We start from the raw sequence: 24,866 nt of genomic DNA, 5'->3' as shown, positions 1-24,866 counted from the left end.
AAGGATTAAAAAAGCAACGATGTACTATGCCTTTCATGATGGAATCCTGAGATTTTAGCATAGATTAAAATAGCCCGTGAAATAGCCGCGATAGCTGCGCTATAGCTGCCCGGGAGCCTCGCCGCTACGTTGTGGCTGCTGCCGCGAAATCCTCCACATATCCCTCTAAATGGCTCAAAACTCAGAAAAACCCTCCAGAATCATCTCTCCCACCAGAATTGTTTTTTCTATTTGCCTTATTATCAGTATAAGAACGTGTTTTCATTGAGTTTAAACTGTAATTATAAAAAAGTTCCTTTTTTTAGGTGAGATTGTTCAGCAAAATATTGACTAGCTCCATGGCAGGTGGACCATGGTGGCTCCAAAAAGTTGAATTCACCACTTGAACTTACTTGGAGTCTACCTTTTGCAAAGTGGCATCCTCAAGAAGGCGTGTGATATACGGAATCGGCTACAACTGCGATGAGTAATTCCCCTGTCCCCTCTCTACTGTGCTGGCCATCGAGTCGAAGGTGTTTCTTGTGGTGATTTGCTTCTTAGAGGTGAAGCTGTTCAAGCCCTGGTTGTGGTTTTGGCATACTGTATATGCCATGCCTTGGTTGATTACAGGCTTCCTGGTTAGCAGTGCCATTGATTTTATTTGATTTCTCGCTGCCTATAATCATGGTTTCAGTTCATCACTATAAACTGTTTGCGGTTGCTATGAAGTTTACATGGCTTAGGTTTGGTTATAGGGTTCCTGGTTATGTACGGTTGTTATGTCGTTGGTCCAGTCATGATTTGCTTGCTGTTAATATTCTCGATAGGGCCTTTTCTTAGTTTTGGAGTTAAATCATGCTACTGTCTACTCCATGGCACTGAGGCATAATTCTTTTTGCTCGACGTTGTGATTTTATTCATATGGGCTTGAGCGTTGGTAACACTGTCGTTGATAGCAGGTTATTTGTTTCCCGGACAACCTGAGCAAAATGTATCAAAAATAGAGATGAAATTGTATGGTGTTCATTTTTAGGGGGAAGTTCCATTGCAGCTACAACACCGTTGATGTTGGTTTGTGAGTCAGGAAGCTAGCTAGTTACTATGTCTAGTATCTCCTCATCTGATATGTTTAGGCTCACAATGAGCTCCACCAGCCCTGCTCATAGTCAGTCGCGTGTGCCAAACCCAAGATCCACTTGTCCAGCTTCAACACATCTTCCGTTGCCACTGCTGCTAGGTGCTAGCTGAAGGTAGTTTATCAATTGCACTGCTGCTAGATGTCTAGTGTATGTTTAGTAGAGGTAGTTAATCAATTGGACGCAAGCAGCTAGTTATAGCATACTCCCTCCATCCGAAAAAGCTTGTCCCTCAAATGGATGTATCTAGCACCAAGTTAGTGCTAGATACATCCATTTGAGGGACAAGCTTGGGACAAGTTTTTTCGGATGGAGTGAGTACAATTTTATATTGATGCGCCGGTGCTTTTCATTAATTTGTTGATAGCTATAGTCCTGTTAGCATTCGCAGAGGCTTAATAAAACAATGCTGTACTATGCCTTTCATAGATTGAATCTTGAGATTTTAGTGGTCTAACTCAGTGTTGTCGAGTCATTCCCATTTTCTAACCATTGCCACTGTCACTGCATATATCTGCCTTATTATTAGTATAGGGAACCATTTTGTATTTATTGAGTTTAAACTGTGATTATGAAAGGTTTGGTTATAGGGTTCCTGGTTATTTCTAACTTAAGACCATGTCCTTGGTCTAGTGGTTATGCATGATTTGCTTAAAAGGGCAGCCCGCTGCACGTAGCTCCCTCTTGCGCAGGGTCCGGGACAGAGTCCGACCACTTTGGGTCTATTGTACGCATTCTTTCCCTGCATTTCTGCAAGAGGCTATTTCCAGGACTCGAACCTGTGACCTCATGGTCACAAGGCAACAACTTTACCGCTGCGCCAAGGCTCCCCTTCATTTATGCATGATTTGCTTGCCTAGTTTTGGAGTTAAATCATGCTACTGTGTACTCCAAGGCACTCGAGGCATATTCTCTAACCAAGAGGCATGTGTTGTGTAGGTGTTGTGCAATTTATACTTAGGTGGCACTTGGTTGGAGGGCGAGGTTGGTTTGCTCTAGGATATTCCCAACCACGTGGTTAGGGATAGCCTATTTTTGTTGTTTGGTTTGGTTGGATAACTATGTTGTTGTTTGGTTAGAAGGATTAGATTAGAAGTGGTTAGGGATAACTGTTTGTGTGTGTTTGTTTGACAGTATGAGGAGTAGATGGTTGCTGTGGTGAATCTGTTTGCTTGACGTGGTGTTTTTATTCATATGATCTTGAGCGTTGGTAATGTTGTCATGGATAGCAGGTTATTTGTTTTGCGGACAACCTGAGCAAAAACGTACCAAAAACAGAGATAAAATTATATGGTATTCGTTTTTAGGGGGAAATTTCATTATTACTAGCAGGGCTATTGCCATCGCGACTTTACCCATGTTAAAACCAAAGTATGAAACTGCTGGCATAACAACTCTAGTTTATGGTGGATTTCATCATGAAAGCGACCTCATAATTGGAAAGTTCAGACATGAAATCTGTGTCAATTAGAGCTACCAAAAAGGGCAGTCAAATGACCTCCTTTTGATTTCGCACAGATATTTACATATTTCAACATTAGTGCAGGAAACTAAAAAACAGAGCCCAGTTACAAACTTATGAGCATGGATTTCGAGTCGCTCGACTAGTCGCGACTAGTCGACGACTAGTCTATTAGTCGCAAAAATATGTTCGACTCGGGTTAGTGTCGACTCGCGATTCTGAGTCGCGACTAGTCACAACGCAGGCTCGACTTCTTCCGAGTTGCTGCCCCAGAGCGACTCTCATGAGTCGCGACTCAAAAACCATGCTTATGAGAGGAGTTTTGGGAGCCGGCAAGCCCTGTACGGTCATGCCAATCGTGGGGATGCACCGTGTCATGACGGAGACGTAAGACAGCACCGGGATACGCACGCAGGTGCATGACAGAGCCACAGAGCCACTTTGTGGTGTGCACTATGGATTCTTCTTCCTCTCCGACTCCTCCTGACTTGCCCATCCGGTGGCCCTCATTCTTCTTCTAGGACCGCATAGCAGGTAATTAAATGGTTCCCTCTTCTGCTCTCTCTCTTTCATGTTGTCTGCATGTCCATGGCCATCAGTCGTGGTTAACTTTGTTTTGTGTTGGCCATCGTGCCATGGTGACTTCCAAGGGTTTTATGATCTGTGATGCAACATTTTTGCTTCTCGATTTCGAGGTTTTAGTGGATTTTTTACCTCAAGACTACATAGCAGTTCATTGTGGTGCACCTGCAAAGACTTAATAGCAGCCCACATTCATTTCGTTGGAATATTGTTGCTGTGATCATCTGTCTTGTTGTCACAGTATTTGTTCTTTGCTAGATTCCTTGTCTAGTATGTTCTGCTGCCTATGCGTGATCATATAGAGGATTCCTTTTTGCCTCCACCAAACATACGATCCTTTATTTTTTTCTGTTAGGAGATATACAAATGGGATGACTTCATGGTTGTGAAATACTTAGAATCCAGAAAATGGTTGCCAATGAGATAATTTTGTCCCGAAACATTTTGTTGCATACATTATTTATAACTGGATATACTCTTCTTCAATCTCAACCCGAACAGAAGTGGTAGGGTCTCTTTTGTTTGTCGGTGATGTTTAGTCAGAAAAATGGTCAATGACTTGGGTTGCAAAATATCGGTTGAAAGTACAGCAGAAAACATATAAGTTCCGTAAGCATATTTCATTTTTCCAACTTGGATTTTGTTTATTGTAAGATAAAAACAGTGCCGTCTACTGATCATTGAGTTGCTTTGCATGTTTAAACATGTAACCAAGCCAACACGAAGCACCTCCTATGGTACAAATGAATTTGATATACACGTCAAATGCACTTTAGTTTTGCAACAATGGCATACATATACACTCATGACTTGTTTATAGGCAAAATAAGTTTCTTTCTAGGCAGTCATCTATGGTATTCTATTCTATTTTATTTTTTCTGTTCAGAGTAGATAGTTTGCACCAACTCTTTGCTGTCGGCTGGACTGTGTCATATTGCCTAACTCATTGTTCCTAGTAGGGCGTCTCTGACTCATTTTAAAGCTCAGGGTATGCATGATGCCCCTGTTCTGTTTAAGATCAATGTGTTGATATTATTAGTTGTAAATCTGTATATGTGCATGTGCATAGTACATGTGCCATTGTTCTAGCTCAGTCAGAGTTTCCTGATAAAATTTTGTCTATAGCCTTGTTTTGTTTAACCCTTTCCCCTTCTTTCAGGTTATGTAAGCAACCAATTTTTCTATAGCCGATCCTTCGAGGTTATGTAACCTCTAAAACCTCGACTTCCGCAACAGCGGCTGCCTCTTCCTCAGTAAGGCGAGTCCATGGTCTCTCTCTCTCGGTCCGGCTATTGGTTGCTGACTCTGGTGGTGGTCTTCCAGCCACCACAATCTTATTACTGTGGTTATTTGTCTTGTTGAATATGTCACAATACTTGTGCTTCGCAAGATTTCATTGCTACCATGTTGTGCTGTCCATGATTATATAGAGGGTTCCTTTCTGCCTCCACGAGAGATATGATTTTTTTCTGTTAATGGCAACGCTATTCGTCCATAGCACTTGACAACACGTTGGTTGAGAATTGCTGTACATGTTAGGATTCATGCTGGACTATTCTCGTGGATGACAATCTCCTAGATTATTTAGATATATGGCTTTAGTGTGGTTTATAGTCATGCTCCTGATGTTGCCGAGGACATCATTGGGTCGTACCTCAACCTCGAGGCGATGATGACGCCGACTCACCGCACCAGGTGGCTCTCTACTCAAGTAGCGGAACTACAATACGAAAGATGGGCAGGCCAGTACAAAGGAAATCCACTATTGTTTTCTTTCACAGCATAGTCTACTCACAATCCTCCGCCGTATACTCTATGGGCTGGGCGGGCCATGGCCTATTTTTGTAACAGGTAGCTCCGCCAGTGCTCTGCTCTGCCCTCCCACGAAGATGTTCTTTTTTCAAGTTATTGCTGCTCTGCGATTAGCATAGTTTCTAGACACTCGCACCATGCTCCTGTTCACTGTGGACTAGTTTCTAGCTTTAGCCTAGTTGCTACTGTTAATCGACATAGTCTCCAATGTTCCTCGTTGGTTTAAACTTTTCGGTTAACAATTCACTCGCTCGCTCAGTGCACTCGAAACCTCGTCCATTCCCTCAATTACTAACTTGTAAATACAATGTGCAGTTCTGAAGAGAGCAACCTGCACATCTCTTTCTTTTTGTTAATAATTCACTCACTCAGTCAGTGCACTCGGAACCTCCTATGTTATGTACTGATGGTCCTTCATTCTCTCAATTATTAACTTGTAAATACATGAAGGTGTTATACTGAACCACCATTTTATATCTTGCCTTTTTGCTGCTTATTGTTAAGGTGTGTGTAGATGAGCTGTTTTAGCATAGATACTACATTGTTCTCCTCCTCTACATTCCCTTATTGCAGCCAATTGCTGACCCTCTGTTTGTTTGAAAAAAACTGTAGCAGGGATCGATGAGAAACTTTGCCTAGCACTAGGCCAACCTGTGTGGGACCTATCATATCCAAGATGATGGATGGGACCGGTGGTTTTTGTGATTTTGCTCGCCAAGCCGCAACCATGGAAGTAGTGATGTCTGGCCTCGGCTACAACTGCGTAGGTTAGCTTCTTTGCACATGGTTCAAGTATTTAGAGAGAGCCATCTTTTATGTGAAATCCACCATTTCTATGTGTTGTCCTATTTGTTGCTTGAACCGTTAAGTCTTGTGTAGAGATGCTTTAGGATACTTTCTCTGTATGCAGCCACTTGACCCTGTTTTCTTGGCAATAAAACTGTTTACTGCAGTGATCGAAGATCAACCTAGCCAAGTTGTCCAAATAAGCATGGATGGTGTCCTGCAGAGTATCCGTCCATCCATCTCTAAGAGGAATAAGCAGAATAATCAAAGAAGATGGCGATCTATATGAGTTGATGGGTTCATCGGAGGATGAGAAGAAGGGCCTCTTCTCTTCACCAACACAAAGATCACTCAAGCACAGGTACCCCCAATTCATCCCCAGCAAATCTTAATCGGTCTTATGGTTACCCTGGGACTAGGAGGTGCATACAAATATCATTCGAAATTAGGATGAACATCCATCTGTAGTGATGGGATTGAACGATGCATGGCCGCGGGATTCAATGGACTTCCTTTAGATTTGTGTGTTCTGGTTTGACCATGGTTGTGACTACAAACATGCTAGTTCTGCTTCTGAAAATTCATGACTGAAAAAACTGTTGTGTAAAATCTGAGCCTTTGCATTTTGGGAAAAGGAGTTGAACATATTTGAGACTATATACCTTCATCTCTTCCATATGTTTTGATCTGGTTCTGGTTTCTTTGTGCTTCTTGACTTGTTGCGCTTTCGAGATCCTCCTCGTGTTTATGTTTTCGACCAGAGAATGTAGTATCACCCTGCTTCTTTGACCTCCTGAATATAACCATGATTCTTGGCGCCACAACTGCAGTCACGGAGACCTCCCCGTCGTTGTATTTGGTGGATTCAGTTCATGCAAGCAAGCACACCGAGGATGGCTGGCTCGCACTCCATTTCAGGGGGAGTTCGGTGTACCACCTGTGGAATGACCTTGCTAGCTGCGTCGACATCATCGACGGCCAGCCCCACGTCATCATCATGGCGTCTGAGTGGGCCGCTATGGCTGGCTGACCCCACTCATCGTCAACCGGCACCACGGCAGCTGCGGCGAGAACCTCCTAATTGTTATTAGGCTATCCGAGAACCCGTGGTGAGAGCTTCTCTCCATGTCACAACTAACGAGTGAGGTGTTAAGAAGTGAACCCGTCGTCTTGATTGAATTTGTAATGCACAATGCACAGGTTGTGGTTTAGATACTATTTGCTACATGGCCAGTGATCTCCTAATGGTGTTAACAAGTGACCATATATTCATGTATAGGAAAATTTTACTTTGATGCTAGTTGTTTCTTGATAACGCTGTACTATTTCAGGATATTTGTACAATCGACTCGCTCTTCAGTGGACTAGTTGCTAGTTTTAGCCTAGTTACTACTGTTTGTCGACAATAGTATCACACTCTTGTTGTTCACCAAATGGTCGCTGCTGCACTAGTGTCGGTGATGCGATGTGTTTTCATGGACTAATTCATAGTCTGTATTGATTGCATATATATTTGACTAGGAGTAGATAGATAGACCCAAGATTTGAGGTCTTCCCTGCCCAGGAGCAGCCAGACCCAATATAATATACGTAGTCTTCCCGTTCTAGGAATTAATCCTCTTGTGAAGTTTCTGATGACAAAATTACTTTCATGCATGCTAGACTTTTATGTCTTAAATTTCTGTTGCCAAGACCTAGTAGTATCAGTCAATAGTTGGTCACCCATTGCTCTGGTTTCTGAATCTATGCATTGCATTTTGCTGCGCAGGACTTGAGAAGGTGAAGAAAAAGGAAAAAAGCCATGTTAATTTTTCCAATCTCTGGGTGTCGGCCGAATGGCTGTCTCGACGTATCAAGAGGCAAGATGAACCCTGAAGCCACTGGATGAACCAAGAGATCCCAATCTTATGGTTCAAACGTCTGTGTGGTGTGGGCACTGAATGGACCAAGATCCTCTCGAGGGAATATACATGCTAAACTGCAAGAAGGCCCTGGCGAATCTCGAAGACAAGATATAGGCATTTTTGTGTTTATTTTTACTTTTCCGTTGGGTGACTGTTGGTGGAATGGTCTAGGGAGTTTGTATTGTGCCGCAGAAACTTGGTATCTTTGGTCAATGTCAACAAGTAGCAGACAACATATTTGATTGGATTGGTTGAATGAATGTGTGCTTTTTCTGTTGGCTCAAATGGTTAATTCTCCATGAAAAGAATGAATGTCAGCTCGTTCATTCATTCAATTGAGTACATTAAAACTGGAACTGGTGCATGAAAAATATATCTATGTATCTATGTATCTATCTAGTATGTTTGTATGTATGTACTTTGAGTATATATACATCACTATACCGGCAAGTGTGATGATTTTGGAAAAGCAACTGTGTTTTCAATTTACCACTAAAAACTGGCGGCACCTTTTACTTGATGTTTGTATGATTTATTTGGATGTTGGAAGCCGCATTATACTAGCGTTCTAGTATCTAGTCTTCCTTCCTGACGACTTTTTGTTTCATATAATACGAAAGTAATGAAGAAGAAGTTACTATATTTGGGATCTGATACCGTTGTCGAAACTGTTTTCATTGACGCCTTGCACATTTCATCAGCTTGGACTTGCCAAGATTATGTGTTCTCCCTATATTAATCATCTGAGAATTACTACCTTGATTTGATGGTTCAGTTCGATCAAGTTGAGTGGGCATTAGGTATTCTAATTTGGAGCACAGCGTTGAAATATACAAAAAGTGATCCATTTCTTCTCTTCTCTAATCTAATTAGTCCAGGCATGACCGATCTGTTCTTTTTTTTTTCAATGTCGGGAAGCAGTTGCAAAAGAAAGATCGGATCCGTCCCTCCCGCAAATAACGCCAGGTAGTTTCCATCTTATCTACGTATTTCCTAGCTAGCTAATAACTCCAGTACTAGTACTTATCGTGTTTGTTAGGAAACATAACAAATCCTACATTAATTATCTCGCACTTATTCCTCCACAAAACCAGGCGCTCCCAAAACCAATGCATCCTCCTTCAATTGTTGTTGTCGATCCGCCTCCTCCTCCCCGTTCCCATCCATTGGCTGACGTGATCTTCACGCGGATCGCCCTCTGATCCAATGTCTCTCCGCGCTCATTGTTAGCCAACCGGTGCAAGATCTTCTCTATAAATATAAATCGACAACCCTTTCTGATCTGTTGCCCGCGCCCCACAAGTCGTCCCTCCCTTGTCGCTACCACCTCCTATCTCCTTCCTCACACAATGTCAAGAGATGCTCCGTCGGCGAGGCACTTCCTGTGGCCACCAAGATCTTGCCTTGCCTTGTCTCGTCACATGAGTTTTAGATCGAGCGGCACCAACATCTTGTCTCGCCGAGTGGCCATGCCGTGTCTTGGATGCCTCGACCATGCTTGTTGTGGCTGCTGCCTAGCACTTTGACTGTAAGAGCGCATCTTTTCTCGATCTAAACTTCCTTAAGGAAATCTTGGCATGGCACCACTCGATCTGATGAGTTTTCTTGTGAACCTTCTGATGGAATAGATGCCAACACAAAGCCGCTGGACAACAAGACGCTAGGCAAGATATGGATGGAGCAAAGGTTAGTGTAAAAATAATATATGTATCAGAATTTGTTCAATGCTTCTTTGCACTGGTAAAAGATGTTTCCCAGTTGCCACATGTCCTAACTTTATAGGTATAAACAGTGATTGAACTATTTGTAGCTCAAAGTTCAGAGGTAACGAGGGCCATCTGTCAGTATCTACGACCACAAATCAATTGATAAAATAATTATTAAAAGAAAGTAATTACCTTGTTTTGTGGATAACTGTCAAATTATTTGATTCAACTACTTGGTTATTTAGTGATCAATACCATGTTATTTTAACAATTTGCAATGTCATTTTAGAAATCACTGCCAGATTCTTTTTGCGAGTTCCCCCGATTTTGCAGTATAACTTTTTCACTTTGTTATGAGTTTGAACCCGTTTGTTGGTATCACCTAGTAATCCGTAGCAAAAATATATTGTTCTGAAGACGGTAGCAAAAACATGGCATATACTTTACTACTCTAGCATGTCTCCTGTGAAAGAACAAATGAAATACCTGCACTGTAGCCCCACTGTAGTGGCCATGCCTATAGACATTGTAGCATTAGTAGCGCCTCTGCAGTGCTACCGTAGCAGCACGATGTATTGTATGTACTAGTATTAAAGCACACAGGAGAGAAATTGACCGCACTTAATTAGACCACGCGCCACTATACGAAATTCTGTAGAGGGTTGGTTGGAAACTGATTGCTTTGTTTTAGAAATCAAAACTGCCTGTGAACTTGTGATAGCTTGCCACACCCATCAGATCATTCACACTGACGATCTATATGCAAGTTCAGCAACTATCCTATGAATAGGTTCAACTAGTCACAATGATGATTGAACGAAGACTAGCACCAATGCGTGCCAATTCAGTCACCATTCTAGCTAGACAAAACATCATCTGAATACATATGGCTAGCTCTTTAGACTGGATTTATGTGACACCTAGCACAGATTCAAAATCGAATGGACTACTAACAAAGTGCCAATCCAGTCCCATGATGAACATAATTATCACAAATGAAGTTGATTGTGCAAAGGGTGGCTCCAAAATTCATGGCATTATGTTGCCGAAATTTCTAGTACAAGTTCCCCCAACTTGTCGTAAGGAAACAATAGCTTTATATTAGGGTGTTAATTGCAAAATGTTTGGTGTTGTTTGTAAGAGAACACAAGCATTAGGGTGTTAATTGCAGAACTTTTGGTGCTGCAACATATTCAGCAAGGCGTTGAGGGTGATGCGAAGCTTGGCTCAAAGTAGACTAAACAGGAGGAGAAGTATATGCAAGTTCTGACTTCATCTTCGCTGCCAACAATACATGATTGGGCCAGAGAAGGAAGATGACGCCAACGCGTCAGCATGTTCAATTTGTGAAACTCTTGTCTAATGACGCCAAAGTCAGCATGTTCAAGTTGCAGGATTATTGTTGGGGGATCTGTGTGAGCTAGAGACCGTGTGATTGATTATTAACATAAACAATAGAGTCAGACATGTTGGTACATTGCGTACGTGGTTATCACAAGGGAAGTTTATTTTTTGAGGAGACCTCACAAGTGAAGTTAACTGTGCAAAATCATGGCGTTATGCTGCCGAAATTTCTGGTGAAATTTCCCTCGACTTGTCAAAATTTTGTCCTTCTTTGTAAGGAAACAAAAGCTTTAGGGTGTTAGTTGCAAAATTTATGGTGCTATTCATGAGAAAACAAAAACATAAGGGTGCTAATTGCAATGTTAATCAAGCATTCGGTATATACGTGGGTGGGCGTCTAATTAAGTGGCATGTGTAGCTGGTCCGGCCGGAATATATATTTATGCTTATACCATGCTTTCACAAGTTCATAATTTATGTGAAACAGGCTTTGTATGTATTGAATCACTGGCAGGACCTAACTTAGCGAGACAGGGGGCGTTAAATATCTGACGTTCCATTGGCATGGTTTACTGGCTGTTTCGTAGGTAATAATGTTCTTGTGTTGTCGGATGTGATGCTGGACCTAACATTTGTATGGTCGAAAGGACGATATTTGTGTGAATAAGGATGAATTAATAGGTAAGATTATGATTCCCTAAGAAAGGAAATATTCTGATTCACGGAAAAACATGAAGGATTTTGCATAGATATTTGTATAACACAAATAATGAAATCCAACACTAAATGGAACACGTATGCTCCCAACTCCAACTCTTCTAATAATTTTGTATATGCAAATATTTGACATATACACCATGTTTGAAAAAAAAAACCATGGAACTTATACCTCTCACATTTCAAATTTTATTGAGTGGTAGGTGTATGTATATTTGCTACAATGCATATCAAAAAAGACGGGAAGATGTGTATCTTGCCATATAGCTTGAATTAATTAATAATCTCTCCATCCCTTAGTAAGTGGCATAAACTTTGTAAGGAGGTTTATCTCGGGACTAGGACATGACGGCTTCATTCACATAAACAATGGTAGTTTGCACAATGTGGATGGGAACACATATGTACTCTTCCCTATAATGAAGCTTAAAATACATGTGTTTATTATTTATGATTGTTTGAATAACTTAGCATTTGTCCATTCATATGATATCTGAAATTTAAACACTTGCACCACACATAAATAAATTTACTTCATAACTATGTATCCCTATAGAATCTAGGTTGTGCAGCTGCGCGGGTAGATGACTAGTATATACTATATTTGTATTGATATGAAAGAGACGACTCAGCTGCCATCTCCTTCTTCTCCTGCAAATCTCTAGAAAAACTCAACCCTCTGGAATCTGAGGCAGAGCAGCTGAAAACGATCGGATCTCTGTATCTCAAATCTCTATCAGCCGCTGGAAAACAATCCTCAGGCCAGAATTTCTTCTCCTCCCACAGATCCCTACGTATCCAGACTGTGGCTCCCCCTGCTCTAGGGCTCGCCATCTTCTTATGGTCGCCGCGCCGCACGGTTTGTGGAGGGGAGGGTGTTGATATATGCTCCCCCCACAGCTGTCCAAAGTAGGTGGCATCCACCTCCTCCCACTGACAGATAGCGGGGCCCGCCTGTAAGTCACCTGGGCGCAGATCCCTCCTGACCAAGTTCTTCCCCGTGCCCAGCTCGAATTTGAAGCCCCCGTGCTCGCGAAGCACCAGCAATGGAAATGAACTCCCTAGATTCTCCTCACGGTTGGGATCCAGGACTCGAATCCCAATTTCCGCAGTCCGATCACCACTCAATCCCTTCTGAACAATCTCCACTTCGCCCTCTGTACTCTCGATGTTGAGCATGCTTCCCTCTCCGCCCACAGCAAAATCAGATCCACCGTCAACACTGGCGCCATGGCGAAAATCCTCTCTTGCTCGTTTGCATCGGTCCTCGACATTGCATGTAGAGCCAGAGTCCTTTTGGCATCGCACAGATTTCTCTCTGCTTGGTTCCTCGCGAACACCAGGTCTTGGATCTCTGCATCTGCGCCACATCTCGGTCTCCCGCTGCATTCATCCTGTCGGCCACCGACCGCCGCCGCTCCCCGTCCCCCGCCCTCCGCCTCCTCCAGTGCAGCCCCAATCCCCACCCCTGCCGCAGAAAATCGTACCTACCGCCCGGGGTGAAGGAACTCGGTCAGGCCCCGAGTCGCTCCGAGGACCGTAGGGCGCGAGGGGCGCGGTGTCGCCGGCGAAACCTGCCCTGCAGCCAAGGCAGGAGGCATCGCCGGAGAGCCCAGTGAGGACGAGGGGGGAGGGGTAGGTGGGGTGGGGTGGGGGTGGGGTGGGGGAGGGTCAGGTGGGGAAGGAGAGTAATCCGGTAGTCTCAGAAATTCTAGAATATTGCTCGAAGTGGCTTTTCTGGCGATTTTGATATAGATTACTACAGACTGTTCTGTTTTTGACAGATTCTGTTTTCTATGTGTTGTTTGCTTATTTTGATGCATCTATGGCTAGTATTAAGTGGTATGAACCATAGAGAAGTTGGAATAAAGTAGATATTACACCAATATGAATTTAGAATGAGTTCATTACAGTACCTAAGTGGTGGTTTTATTTTCTTATACTAACGGAGCTTACGAGTTTTCTGTTAAGTTTTGTGTTGTGAAGTTTTCAAGTTTTGGGTAAGGATTCGATGGACTATGGAATAAGGAGTGGAAAGAGCCTAAGCTTGGGGATGCCCAAGGCACCCCAAGGCAATATTCAAGGACAACCAAAAGCCTAAGCTTGGGGATGCCCTGGAAGGCATCCCCTCTTTCATCTTCGTTCATCGGTAACTTTACTTGGAGCTATATTTTTATTCACCACATGATATGTGTTTTGCTTGGAGCGTCATTTTATTTTGTTAGTATATTCTTGATATTATTTAGAATAATGTTTTGCATCTTTAGTTTCAATAAAAATGTCAAGGATGGCCTTTACCATGCTTATTTTGCTAGTATACATGTTGCTGTTTGAAAACAGGAAGTTTACCGCTGTTGCAAAAATTCCCTAGAAAAGTCAGAGAATGATATAATGTTGAAACTTTTTGAATATTGAGATCTGATAAATTTATTACAGTGAGAATTTTCTTTCATAATTTTGGAGTTCGGTAAGTATGATGAATCTTGCATTCTTTACAGACTATACTGTTTTGACAGATTGCTTTTATAGTTGCATTGTTTGCATATGTTTCCTTGTTTAATGATTATATTTGAGGATAGGAGTATTGAATATGCAGAGGCATTTAGTATGCAATGTTGAATAATAATTTTAGTGATTTGTTACAGTAGAAAATGATAAGGTTTTGCATTGGTTTATACTAAACTATCTCACGAGTTCTTGTTGAGTTTGGTGTGGATGAAGCTTTTGATAAAAAGAGAAACCATGATATGAGAGGAATTAAGGAGACACAAAAGTTCAAGCTTGGGGATGCCCAAGGCACCCCAAGATAATATTTCAAGAAGTCTCAAGCATCTAAGCTTGGGGATGCCCCGGTAGGCATCCCACCTTTCTTCTTCAACAACTATCGGTTAGTATCGGTTGAGCCTAAGTTTTTTGCTTCTTCACATGAGTTGTCTTATCCTTGCATTGTCATTTTATTTTGTTTTGCTTGCTGTTTGAATACAATACCAAGATATGAAATTCTTAAATGAGAGAGAGTCTTCATATAGTTACATAATTATTTAGCTACTCTTTGTTCTACACTTATATCTTTTTGGACTAGTTTGTCATTTACTCATGCGCTTCACTTATATCTTATGAGTAAATTGTTGAATGAGTTGATTGTCATAAATATGAAATTAAATATGTTTCATTTGCTTATCCCATTGGGAGTAATGACTTTCTGCTACGTATGCATGCCTTTCAGATTGAAAAACATGGGCTACTTGTATGAAAGCACCATGAGAATTGTCTTAGCCCTCAGATCAGGCGTAATATGGTGGCCTATGTCGATGACTTGGTAGTCAAGACACGGGATAAATCTACATACTTGGAAGGTGTGGCCGAAACCTTCGTAACCTACAAAAATGTGCATGAAGCTCAATCCCAGCAAGTGCGTATTCGTTGTCCCGTCCTGAAAGTTGCTAGGATTCCTGGTATCCAATAGAGAAATCGAGGTTAACCCAAAAAGGATAAAAGCCATCGAGCAGATGAGGACACATGCTCATCTTAAATATGTGCATTACCTTGTTGGTTCATTGGCGGCGTTGGGAAGATTTTGTCCAAGCTACGAGAGAAGGCTCTGCCCCTGTTCACACGCCTCAAGAGGACCAGTCCATTCCGGTGGACCCCAGAAGCAGAGCAGGCCCTCCAGCAAATGAAAGTATATCTGACTTCACCGCCTGTCATAGTGTCTCCCGAACCCTGACAACCATTGCTCTTGTATATCTCTTGGACCCCCATGTTGTGAGTGCGGCGCTGGTGGTCAAGCTGGAGGAAAATGTTCCTCCTCTAGCTCCAAGAGGGACCTAGGGAACCGTATGAAGAAAAACGGTCTGTCCAGCAACTTGTGTACTTTGTGACCAAGGTGCTACATGATGCAGACATCCGGCATCCCACTATCTGAATATGCTATATGCCATAATTATCGCCTCTTGAAAGTTACGACACTATTTCCAAGCCCACCTAGTATTGGTACTATTCTCCATTACCTTGGACCTATCCTCCGAAATATGAGGCCACGGGATGCATCGCCGAGTGCGCTGCGGAACTGGCAGAATTCGAGATGTCGTAGTGGAATAACAATAGAAAAGCTCCTCATGTAAACCAGGCCTAGCTTGCAATATTGAGGCAATACGATTTCAATTCGAAGCCCATGTGATATTGAGACATGTCCAACATGAAATGTGTTGGGCAGTGGAAAATTTTATATTCATTAATGACAGAGTCATAAAGAAAACATGTCAGGTTGTTGCCATTGTTGTAACTTCTCATCTCTAACATATTGAGGGTGTTTAGCATACTGGATAAAACAAGGCAAGCAAAATACTTATGTTACATATCCTCTTTATATTTCCAAATATATACGAAGTGTTTAGGTGGGCTGATGTCTTCAATAAGAATTTGTAATATTTACTTGATGTAGTAATGCACCCAACGTTCTGATAAACCATTATGGTTCTGGTCAGATGAATTGATGGCATGAATACACATTCTATCAAAATATTTAATTCACTCATGGATCCTTACGATATGGGTTATTGTGCATATGAAATAAATCAACCTCAACTTGGCTTAGGTAGAAATGAGAGGTCTGCAGCAGTGACATGTGATTTCAAATAGGGGAGCGACTCTGCTAGAAGTGAATTGTTCCATTTATCAAGCCACAGAGATTCATATCCTTTGTTACCCAATCTACATGAACATATCCCCCTAAAAATAATAGTAAGAGTACACTATTCTCAAATCATATTCATCCTCTCAAATTTCTCCTTGCGTGCATAAATGCATGCACAAGCTGTAGAGAGACAAATATGAGCAATAATAGTGTAAGTGTGTGTCACTAGTTAATCCATGCAACATGGCAAAACCATCAACGTATGAAATATCTTCTCATGCATATTAGTGCTTGCTAGTTGAGTAAATGATATAATCAGGTTGTAATTGGAATAGATCTAGATAATCAATAATTGTCAATATTGTGTTATTATATTTCCCATTAGGATATCCATTACTAAATAATTCATGGGGGCCCTTTTAGTTTGAAGGTTGATAAACCTGAAGTAATGATACCCTGTCAGGTGACAACCAGTTTCGTGTGATGCATAATATTGGAGTAAGATTCTATAAATTCCATTGATTGATTGATATATATTCTTTTATGTAGCTAGTCTTCAGCTATTAATATATGCATCCGGACCAAACATTAAAATGTTGAAAAGTTGTGCATGCTTATCTTATTGTATATCATAATCAATTGAAGTCATTAAGTCAAACATGGGAATATTTCACCTTTCTTCCGCGAAGGTGAGACTAAAATATGACAAACGTGAGAGTACCCCCACCCCCACCCAACATGAGGCCATCGCCTCGGCGTGCACAGGCCATCCACCCAACCAGGGGCAATCAAGGCCTCGCTGCCGCCCACAATGGTAGCCACATAGGTTCTTCTGGTGGATGCCCTCTAGCCGACAAGAAGAAGAGGGTTGGAGGAGCGTGCCACAATGACAAAATCCTATTCTCCCTTGAATGGCCTGCAGAGAATGATGCAAGAGCGAATCGCAGGATGGAACTATCAATTTCTTCTCTATGCTATGGTTGATCTTGCGCCATATCCTCATCTTGGTGATATCTAGTCCAGCTGGTAGAAAGGACTTTTGTAGCTTCTAACAAGATATCTATCCTTTTTGCTGCTTACTGTTAATTTGTGTGTAGATGAGCTGCTGTAGGATAGATACTACATTGTTCCGCTCCTCTGTACCATTGTTGCAGCCAGCTGCTGACCCTTTGTTTGTTGAAAAAACTGTATGTTTGCTGTAGTGATCGATGAACAACTTTGCCAAGCATTAGGCCAACCTGAGTGTGGGCCCCATCACATCCAAGATGATGGACGGGACCGGTGTTGTTTTTTTGTGATTTTGCTTGCCTAGCCGCAACCATGGAAGTGGTGATGTCTGGCCTCGGCTACAACTACGCAGGTGAGCTTCTTTGCACATGGTTCAAAAATTTAGAGAGAGCTATCTTTTAGATGAAATCACCATTCTATATTTGTCCTATTTGCTGCTTGAATCGTTAAGTTGCGTATTGAGCTGCTGTAGGATGCATTATCGTGCGCTATACTTTCTCTGTATGCAGCCACTTGACCATGTTTTGTTGGCAAAAGAACTGTTTGCTGCAGTGATTGAAGATAAACCCTGCCAAGTTGTCCAAATAAGCACTCCATGGATGGAATCCTGCAGTTGATCCATCCATCTCTAAGAGGAAGAAGCAGAAGAATCAAAGAAGATGATGATCTCTATGAGCTGATGGGTTTGTCGGAGGAGGAGAAGGACCTCTTCTCTTCACCAACACAAAGAGCAACCACAACCCAGCACTCAAGAACATGTACCCCCCGATCCACCCCCCAGCAAACCTTAATCTATCTTATTGTTACCCTGGGACTTGGAGGTGCATACATATATCATTCGAAATAAGGATGACCATAAGTCTATAGTTATGGGGTTGAACGATGCATGGCTGTGAAATTCAATGGTCTTCTTTTTAGATTTGTGTGTTCTGGTTTGACCATGGTTGTGATGATAAACACTTTAAGCAAACACTCCAGTTCTGCTTCTGAAAATTGATGACTGAAAAAACTGTTGTGTAAAATCTGAGCCACTGCATTTTTGCGCAGTTGTGTTAGCCTGATAGAAAATCTGAGCGCTTTCGAGATCCTCCTCGTGTTTATGTTTTCGACCAGAGAATGTAGTATTACCCTGCTTCTTTGACCTCCTGAATATAACCATGATTCTTTGCGCCACAACTGCAGTCACGGAGACCTCCCCGTCATTGTATTTGGTGGATTCAGTTCGTGCAAGCAAGCACACCGAGGATGGCTGGCTCGCACTCCATTTCAGTGGGAGTTCGGTGTACCACCTGTGGAATGACCTTGCTAGCTGCGTCGACATCATCGACGGCCCGCCCCACGTCATCATCATGGCGTCTGAGTGGGCCGCTTTGGCTGGCTGACCCCACTCATCGTCAACCGGCACCACGGCAGCTGCGGCGAGAACCTCCTAATTGTTATTAGGCTATCCGAGAACCCCTGGTGAGAGCTTCTCTCCATGTCACAACTAACCAGTGAGGTGTTAAGAAGTGAACCCGTCGTCTTGATTGAATTTGTAATGCACAATGCACAGGTTGTGGTTTAGATACTATTTGCTACATGGCCAGTGATCTCCTAACGGTGTTAACAAGTGACCATATATTCATGTATAGGAAAATTTTACTTTGATGCTAGTTGTTTCTAGATATCGCTGTACTGTTTCAGTCCACAAGCTGTTCAGTGGACTAGTTGCTAGTTTTAGCCTAGTTACTACTGTTTGTCGACAATAGTATCGCACTCTTGTTGTTCACCTAATGGTCGCTGCTGCACTAGTGTCGGTGATGCGATGTGTTTTCATGGACTAATTGCACAGTCTGTATTGATTGCATATATATTTGACTAGGGAGTAGATAGACCCAAGATTTGAGGTCTTCCCTGCCTAGGAGCAGCAAGACCCAATATACTATACGTAGTCTTCCCGTTCTAGGAATTAATCCTCCTGTGAAGTTTCTGATGACAAAATTACTTTCATGCATGCTAGACTTTTATCTCTTAAATTTCTGTTGCCAAGACATGGTAGTATCAGTCAATAGTTGGTCACCCATTGCTCCGGTTTCTGAATCTATGCATTGCATTTTGCTGCGCAGGACTTGAGAAGGTGAAGAAAAAGGAAAAAAAAGCCATGTTAATTTTTCCGTTCTCTGGGTGTCGGCCTAATGGCTGTCTCGACGTATCAAGAGGCAAGATAAACCCTGAAGCCACTGAATGAACCAAGAGATCCCAATCTTATGGTTTTAGCGTCTGTGTGGTGTGGGCACTGAATTGACCAAGATCCTCTCGAGGTAATATACATGCTAAAATGCAAGAAGGCCCTGGCGAATCTCGAAGACAAGATATAGGCATTTTTGTGTTTATTTTTACTTTTCCGTTGGGTGTCTGTTGGTGGAATGGTCTAGGGAGTTTGTATTGTGCCGCAGAAACATGGTATCTTTGTTCAATGTCAACAAGTAGCAGACAACATATTGGATTGGTTGAATGAATGTGTGCTTTTTCTGTTGGCTCAAATGGTTAATTCTCCATGCAAAGAATGAATGTCAGCTCGTTCATTCATTCAATTGAGTACATTAAAACTGGAACTGGTGCATGAAAAATATAGCTATCTATCTATCTATCTAGTATGTTTGTATGTATGTACTTTGAGTATATATACAGCATTATACCGGCAAGTGTGATGATTTTGGAAAAGCAACTGTGTTTTCAATTTACCACTAAAAACTGGAGGCACCTTTACTTGATGTTTGTATGATTTATTTGGCTGTTGGAAGCCGCAGGTCAAACTGATACTAGCGTTCCAGTGACGACTTTTTTGTTTCATATAATAAGAAAGAAATGAAGAAGTTACTATCTTTGGGATATGATATATACTAGTGTCGAAACTGTTTTTGTTGACGCCTCGTACATTGCATCAGCTTGGACTTGCCAAGATTATGTGTGTTCCCTATATTAATCATTTGATGGTTCAGCTCGACCAAGTTGAGTGGTCGTTAGGTATTCTAATTTGGAGCACCGTGTTGAATCTTTGTTTTATATACAAAAAAGTGATCCATTTGTTCTCTTCTCTAATCTAATTAGTGCAAGCATGACCGATCTGTTCTTCTTTTCAGTATCGGGAAGCAGATGCAAAAGAAAGATTGGACCCGTCCCTCCCTCAAATAACGCCAGGTAGTTTCCGTCTTATCTACGTATTTCCTATCTAATAACTCCAGTACTAGTACTTATCGTGTTTGTTAGGAAACATAACAAATCCTACATTAATTTTCTCGCACTTATTCCTCCACAAAACCAGGCACTCCCAAAACCAATGCATCCTCCTTCAATTATTGTTGTCGATCCGCCGCCTCCTCCCCGTTGCCATCCATTGGCTGCCGTGATCTTCACGCGGATCGCCCTCTGATCCAACGTCTCCCCACTCTCATTGTTGGCCAACCGGTGCAAGATCTTCTCTATAAATATAAATCGACAACCCTTTCTGATCTGTTGCTCGCGCCCCACAAGTCGCCCCTCCCTTGTCGCTACCACCTCCCATCTGCTTCCTCACACAATGTCAAGAGATGCTCCGTCGGCGAGGCACTTCCTGTGGCCACCAAGATCTTGCCTTGTCTCGCCACATGGGTGTTAGATCGAGCGGGACCAACATCTTGTCTCGCCGAGTGGCCATGCCGTGTCTTCGATGCCTGGAACATGCTTGTTGTGACTGTGGCTGCTACCTAGCACTCTGTAAGAGCGCATCTTTTCTCGATCTAAACTTCCTTAAGGAAATCTTGGCATGGCACCACTCGATTTGATGAGTTTTCTTGTGAACCTTCTGATGGAAGAGATGCCAACACGAAGCCGCTGGACAACAAGACGCTAGGCGAGATATGGATCGGGCAAAGGATAGTGTAAAAATAATATATGTATCAGAATTTGTTCAATGCTTCTTTGCACTGGTAAAAGATGTTTCCCAGTTGCCACATGTCCTAACCTTAGAGCTGTAAACAGTGATTGAATTATTTGTAGCTCAAACTTCAGAGGTAACGAGGGCCATCTGTCAGTGTCTACAACCACAAATCAATTGATAAAATAATTATTAAAAGAAAGTAATTAATTACCTTGTTTTGTGGATAACTGTCAAATTATTTGATTCAACTACTTGGTTATTTAGTGATAACTACCATGTTATTTTAACAATTTGCAAGGTCATTTTAGAAATCACTGCCAGTTTCTTTTTGCGAGTTCCCCCGATTTTGCAGTATAACTTTGTCACTCTGTTATGAGTTCGAACCTGTTTGTTGGTATCACCTAGTAATCTGTAGCAAAAATATATTGTTCTGAAGACGGTAGCAAAAACAGGGCATATACTTTACTACTCTAGCATGTCTCCTGTGAAAGAACAAATGAAATACCTGCACTGTAGCCCCACTATAGTAGCCATGCCTATAGACACTGTAGCATTAGTAGCGCCTCTGCAATGCTAACCGTAGCAGCACGATGTATTGTATATACTAGTATTAAAGCGCACAGGAGAGAAATTGACCGCGCTTAGACCACACGCCACTATACGAAATTCTGCAGAGAGTTGGTTGGAAACTGCTTGCTTTGTTAGAACAAATCAAAACTGCCTGCTAACTTGTGATAGCTTGCCACACCCATCAGATCATTCACACTGATGATCTATATGCAAGTTCAACAACTATCCTACGAACATGTTCAACTAGTCAAAGTGATGATTTAATGAAGAATAGCACCAAATGCGTGCCAATTCAGTCACCATTCTAGCTAGACAAAACATCATCTGAATACATATGGCTAGCTCTTTAGACTCGATTTATGTGACACCACGCACAAATTCAAAATCGAATGGACTACTAACAAAGTGCCAATAATCCAGTCCCATGATGAACATAATTATCACAAATGAAGTTAACTGTGCAAACGGTGGCTCCAAAATTCAGGGCGTTATGTTGCCGAAATTTCTAGTGGAAGTTCCCCCAACTTGTCGTAAGGAAACAAAAGCTTTATATAGGGTGTTAATTGCAAAATGATTGGTGTTGTTTGTAAGAGAACAAAAGCATTAGGGTGTTAATTGTATAATGTTTTTTGATGCCACATATTCAGCAAGGCGTTGAGGGTGATGCGAAGCATGGCTCAATGTAGAGGAGGAGAAGTATGCAAGTTCTGACTTCGTCTTTGCTGCCAACAATAGATGATAGGGGCAGAGAAGGAAGATGACGCCAACGCGTCAGCATGTTCAATTTGTAAAACTCTTGGTTAATGACGCCAAAGTCAGCATGTTCAAGTTGCAGGATTATTGTTGGGGGCTCTGTGTGAGCTAGAGACCGGCCGTGTGATTCTTCATATTAATAATAACATAAACAATAGACTGAGACATGTTGGTACGTGGTTATCACAAGGGAAGTTTATTTTTTGAGGAGACATCACAAGTGAAGTGAACTGTGCAAAATCATGGCGTTATGCTGCCGAAATTTCTAGTGAAATTTCGCACGACTTGTCAAAATTTTGTCCTTCTTTAGGGTGTTAGTTGCAAAATTTATGGAGCTATTTGTAAGGAAATAAAAACATAAGGGTGCTAATTGCAATGTTAATCAAGAATTCGGTTGGGCGGCAACGTCGTGGAAGATTTACGTGGGCGGGTGATTCCGTTGGGTGTCTAATTAAGTGGCATGTCTAGTATCTCCTCATCTGATATGTTTAGGCTCACAATGAGCTCCACCAGCCCTGCTCATAGTCAGTCGCGTGTGCCAAACCCAAGATCCACTTGTCCAGCTTCAACACATCTTCCGCTGCCACTGCTGCTAGGTGCTAGCTGAAGGCGGGATGTCTAGTGTATGTTTAGTAGAGGTAGTTCATCAATTGGACGCAAGCAGCTAGTTGTAGCATACTCCCTCCATCCGATTAGCTTGTCCCTCAAATGGATGTATCTAGCACCAAGTTAGTGCTAGATACATCCATTTGAGGGACAAGCTTGGGACAAGTTTTTTCGGATGGAGTGAGTACAATTTTTATTGATGCGCCAGTGCTTTTCTTATTGTTGTAAGCACCAGAATCTGATAAGACAAATATGGACTTGCTAGCAAGTACAACGATGTGTGATGGTGAAGGACGAAAAGGATCGTGGTATGTCTCCCATAATGCAAAAAAAATTATCTCTCATAGTATTCTTCAGCTTTCGCTATTACAGTCCTTCTCATCCCTTGATTCTGTCCACAAAGATTTTTTGGAATTTTAGGGAAAATGTAAATATTTATTTCTTATACTTGATTCTTTTTTTCATTTCGCCGTATTTTTATAAATACCATATCATACCAGATCCATATGCTCGATGTCTTCTCATAATACTCCAATTCACTATCTCGCTTTCCATTGTAAATCAATGTAACTATCATTGAGTGTTGCCGAGATTTGTGAAATGTTCTCTCACTCACCCTCGTCATAACTTGTTATTCTCTGGTGGTGCACATGTCATTGTTTTCTCTAACAGTAGTTTGTCTAGAGAATGTTATCCTATTTAATTTTTCTGCATTAGTCAATAATATGCAACAAAAATTATAGGAGAAACATTGTAGCCAGAATGTGTAGCTTGATAAAACACAATCAGATTTATGAAAAAATAAATCAATATATCAAACTTTATATATATGAGTGAATCATTTTATTTATCCACATCATAAAAGATTTATCTAGGATGTATTTTACAAAAGATAAAAAAACTCATTTTCTCGATCGACATGATAAAACTGCATATATAATTATTATCATAAATTGACAAATTTCTTGGATCTTTTATGTTTATGATTGGTTGGCGATCTTTGCATCTGTCCCTCTGACAATTTTGTTGATTTTTGTGGCTATTTCGCTCTGTAGTTTGCGAATGTTTTTTCTATAGCATTTTTTCCTTGGGTAATGTTGCCTTCCTATTACTGTTGGCCTTGCGGAGTTTCTATAAACCTCATGCAAAATTATGTAATCCATCTGTTTCTTTTTACTCTGAATATTAGCTTGTCTCAAGTCCAACTCTTCAATGTTTGACTAACTTTTACATGAAAATAAAAAATAAAAAATTGACATCATCAGATCCATTGTGGAATAAATTTCGCATATTATATTAATTTGGTATCATAGATCTTGATATTTTTCCTACAAATATATTCAAGCTTTACAATTATATCCAGGACTTGAATCCCAATTTCCCCAGTCCGATCCCCACTCAATCCCTTCTGAACAATCTCCACTTCGCCCTCTGTACTCTCGATGTGTTGGGCAGTGGAAAATTTTATATTCATTAATGACAGAGTCATAAAGAAAATATGTCAGGTTGTTGCCATTGTTGTAACTTCTCATCTCTAACATATTGAGGGTGTTTAGCATACTGGATAAAATAAGGCAAGCAAAATAATTATGTTACATATCCTCTTTATATTTCCAAATATATACGAAGTGTTTAGGTGGGCTGATGTCTTCAATAAGAATTTGTAATATTTACTTGATGTAGTAATGCACCCAACGTTCTGATAAACCATTATGGTTCTGGTCAGATGAATTGATGGCATGAATACACATTCTATCAAAATATTTAATTCACTCATGGATCCTTACGATATGGGTTATTGTGCATATGAAATAAATCAACCTCAACTTGGCTTAGGTAGAAATGAGAGGTCTGCAGCAGTGACATGTGATTTCAAATAGGGGAGCGACTCTGCTAGAAGTGAATTGTTCCATTTATCAAGCCACAGAGATTCATATCCTTTGTTACCCAATCTACATGAACATATC

The 24,866-nt window shown here is 41.4% G+C and overlaps 1 non-coding gene and 1 pseudogene across 1 annotated transcript; both read left to right on the top strand.

The window, feature by feature from the left end:
- Positions 1–6,295: 6,295 nt before the first annotated feature.
- LOC123073041 (uncharacterized) lies at positions 6,296–6,378 on the top strand (annotated as a pseudogene).
- An 11,632-nt stretch (positions 6,379–18,010) lies between these two features.
- LOC123073027 (small nucleolar RNA Z223) lies at positions 18,011–18,106 on the top strand. The gene has a single exon (XR_006435555.1). It is a non-coding gene; the product is annotated as a small nucleolar RNA Z223 (small nucleolar RNA).
- Positions 18,107–24,866: the final 6,760 nt, after the last annotated feature.

Source organism: Triticum aestivum, chromosome 3B (genome assembly GCF_018294505.1).
Source record: "Triticum aestivum cultivar Chinese Spring chromosome 3B, IWGSC CS RefSeq v2.1, whole genome shotgun sequence".
In the NCBI taxonomy this organism is placed as follows: domain Eukaryota; kingdom Viridiplantae; phylum Streptophyta; class Magnoliopsida; order Poales; family Poaceae; genus Triticum; species Triticum aestivum.
This window is presented reverse-complemented; position numbering and strand designations above follow the sequence as displayed.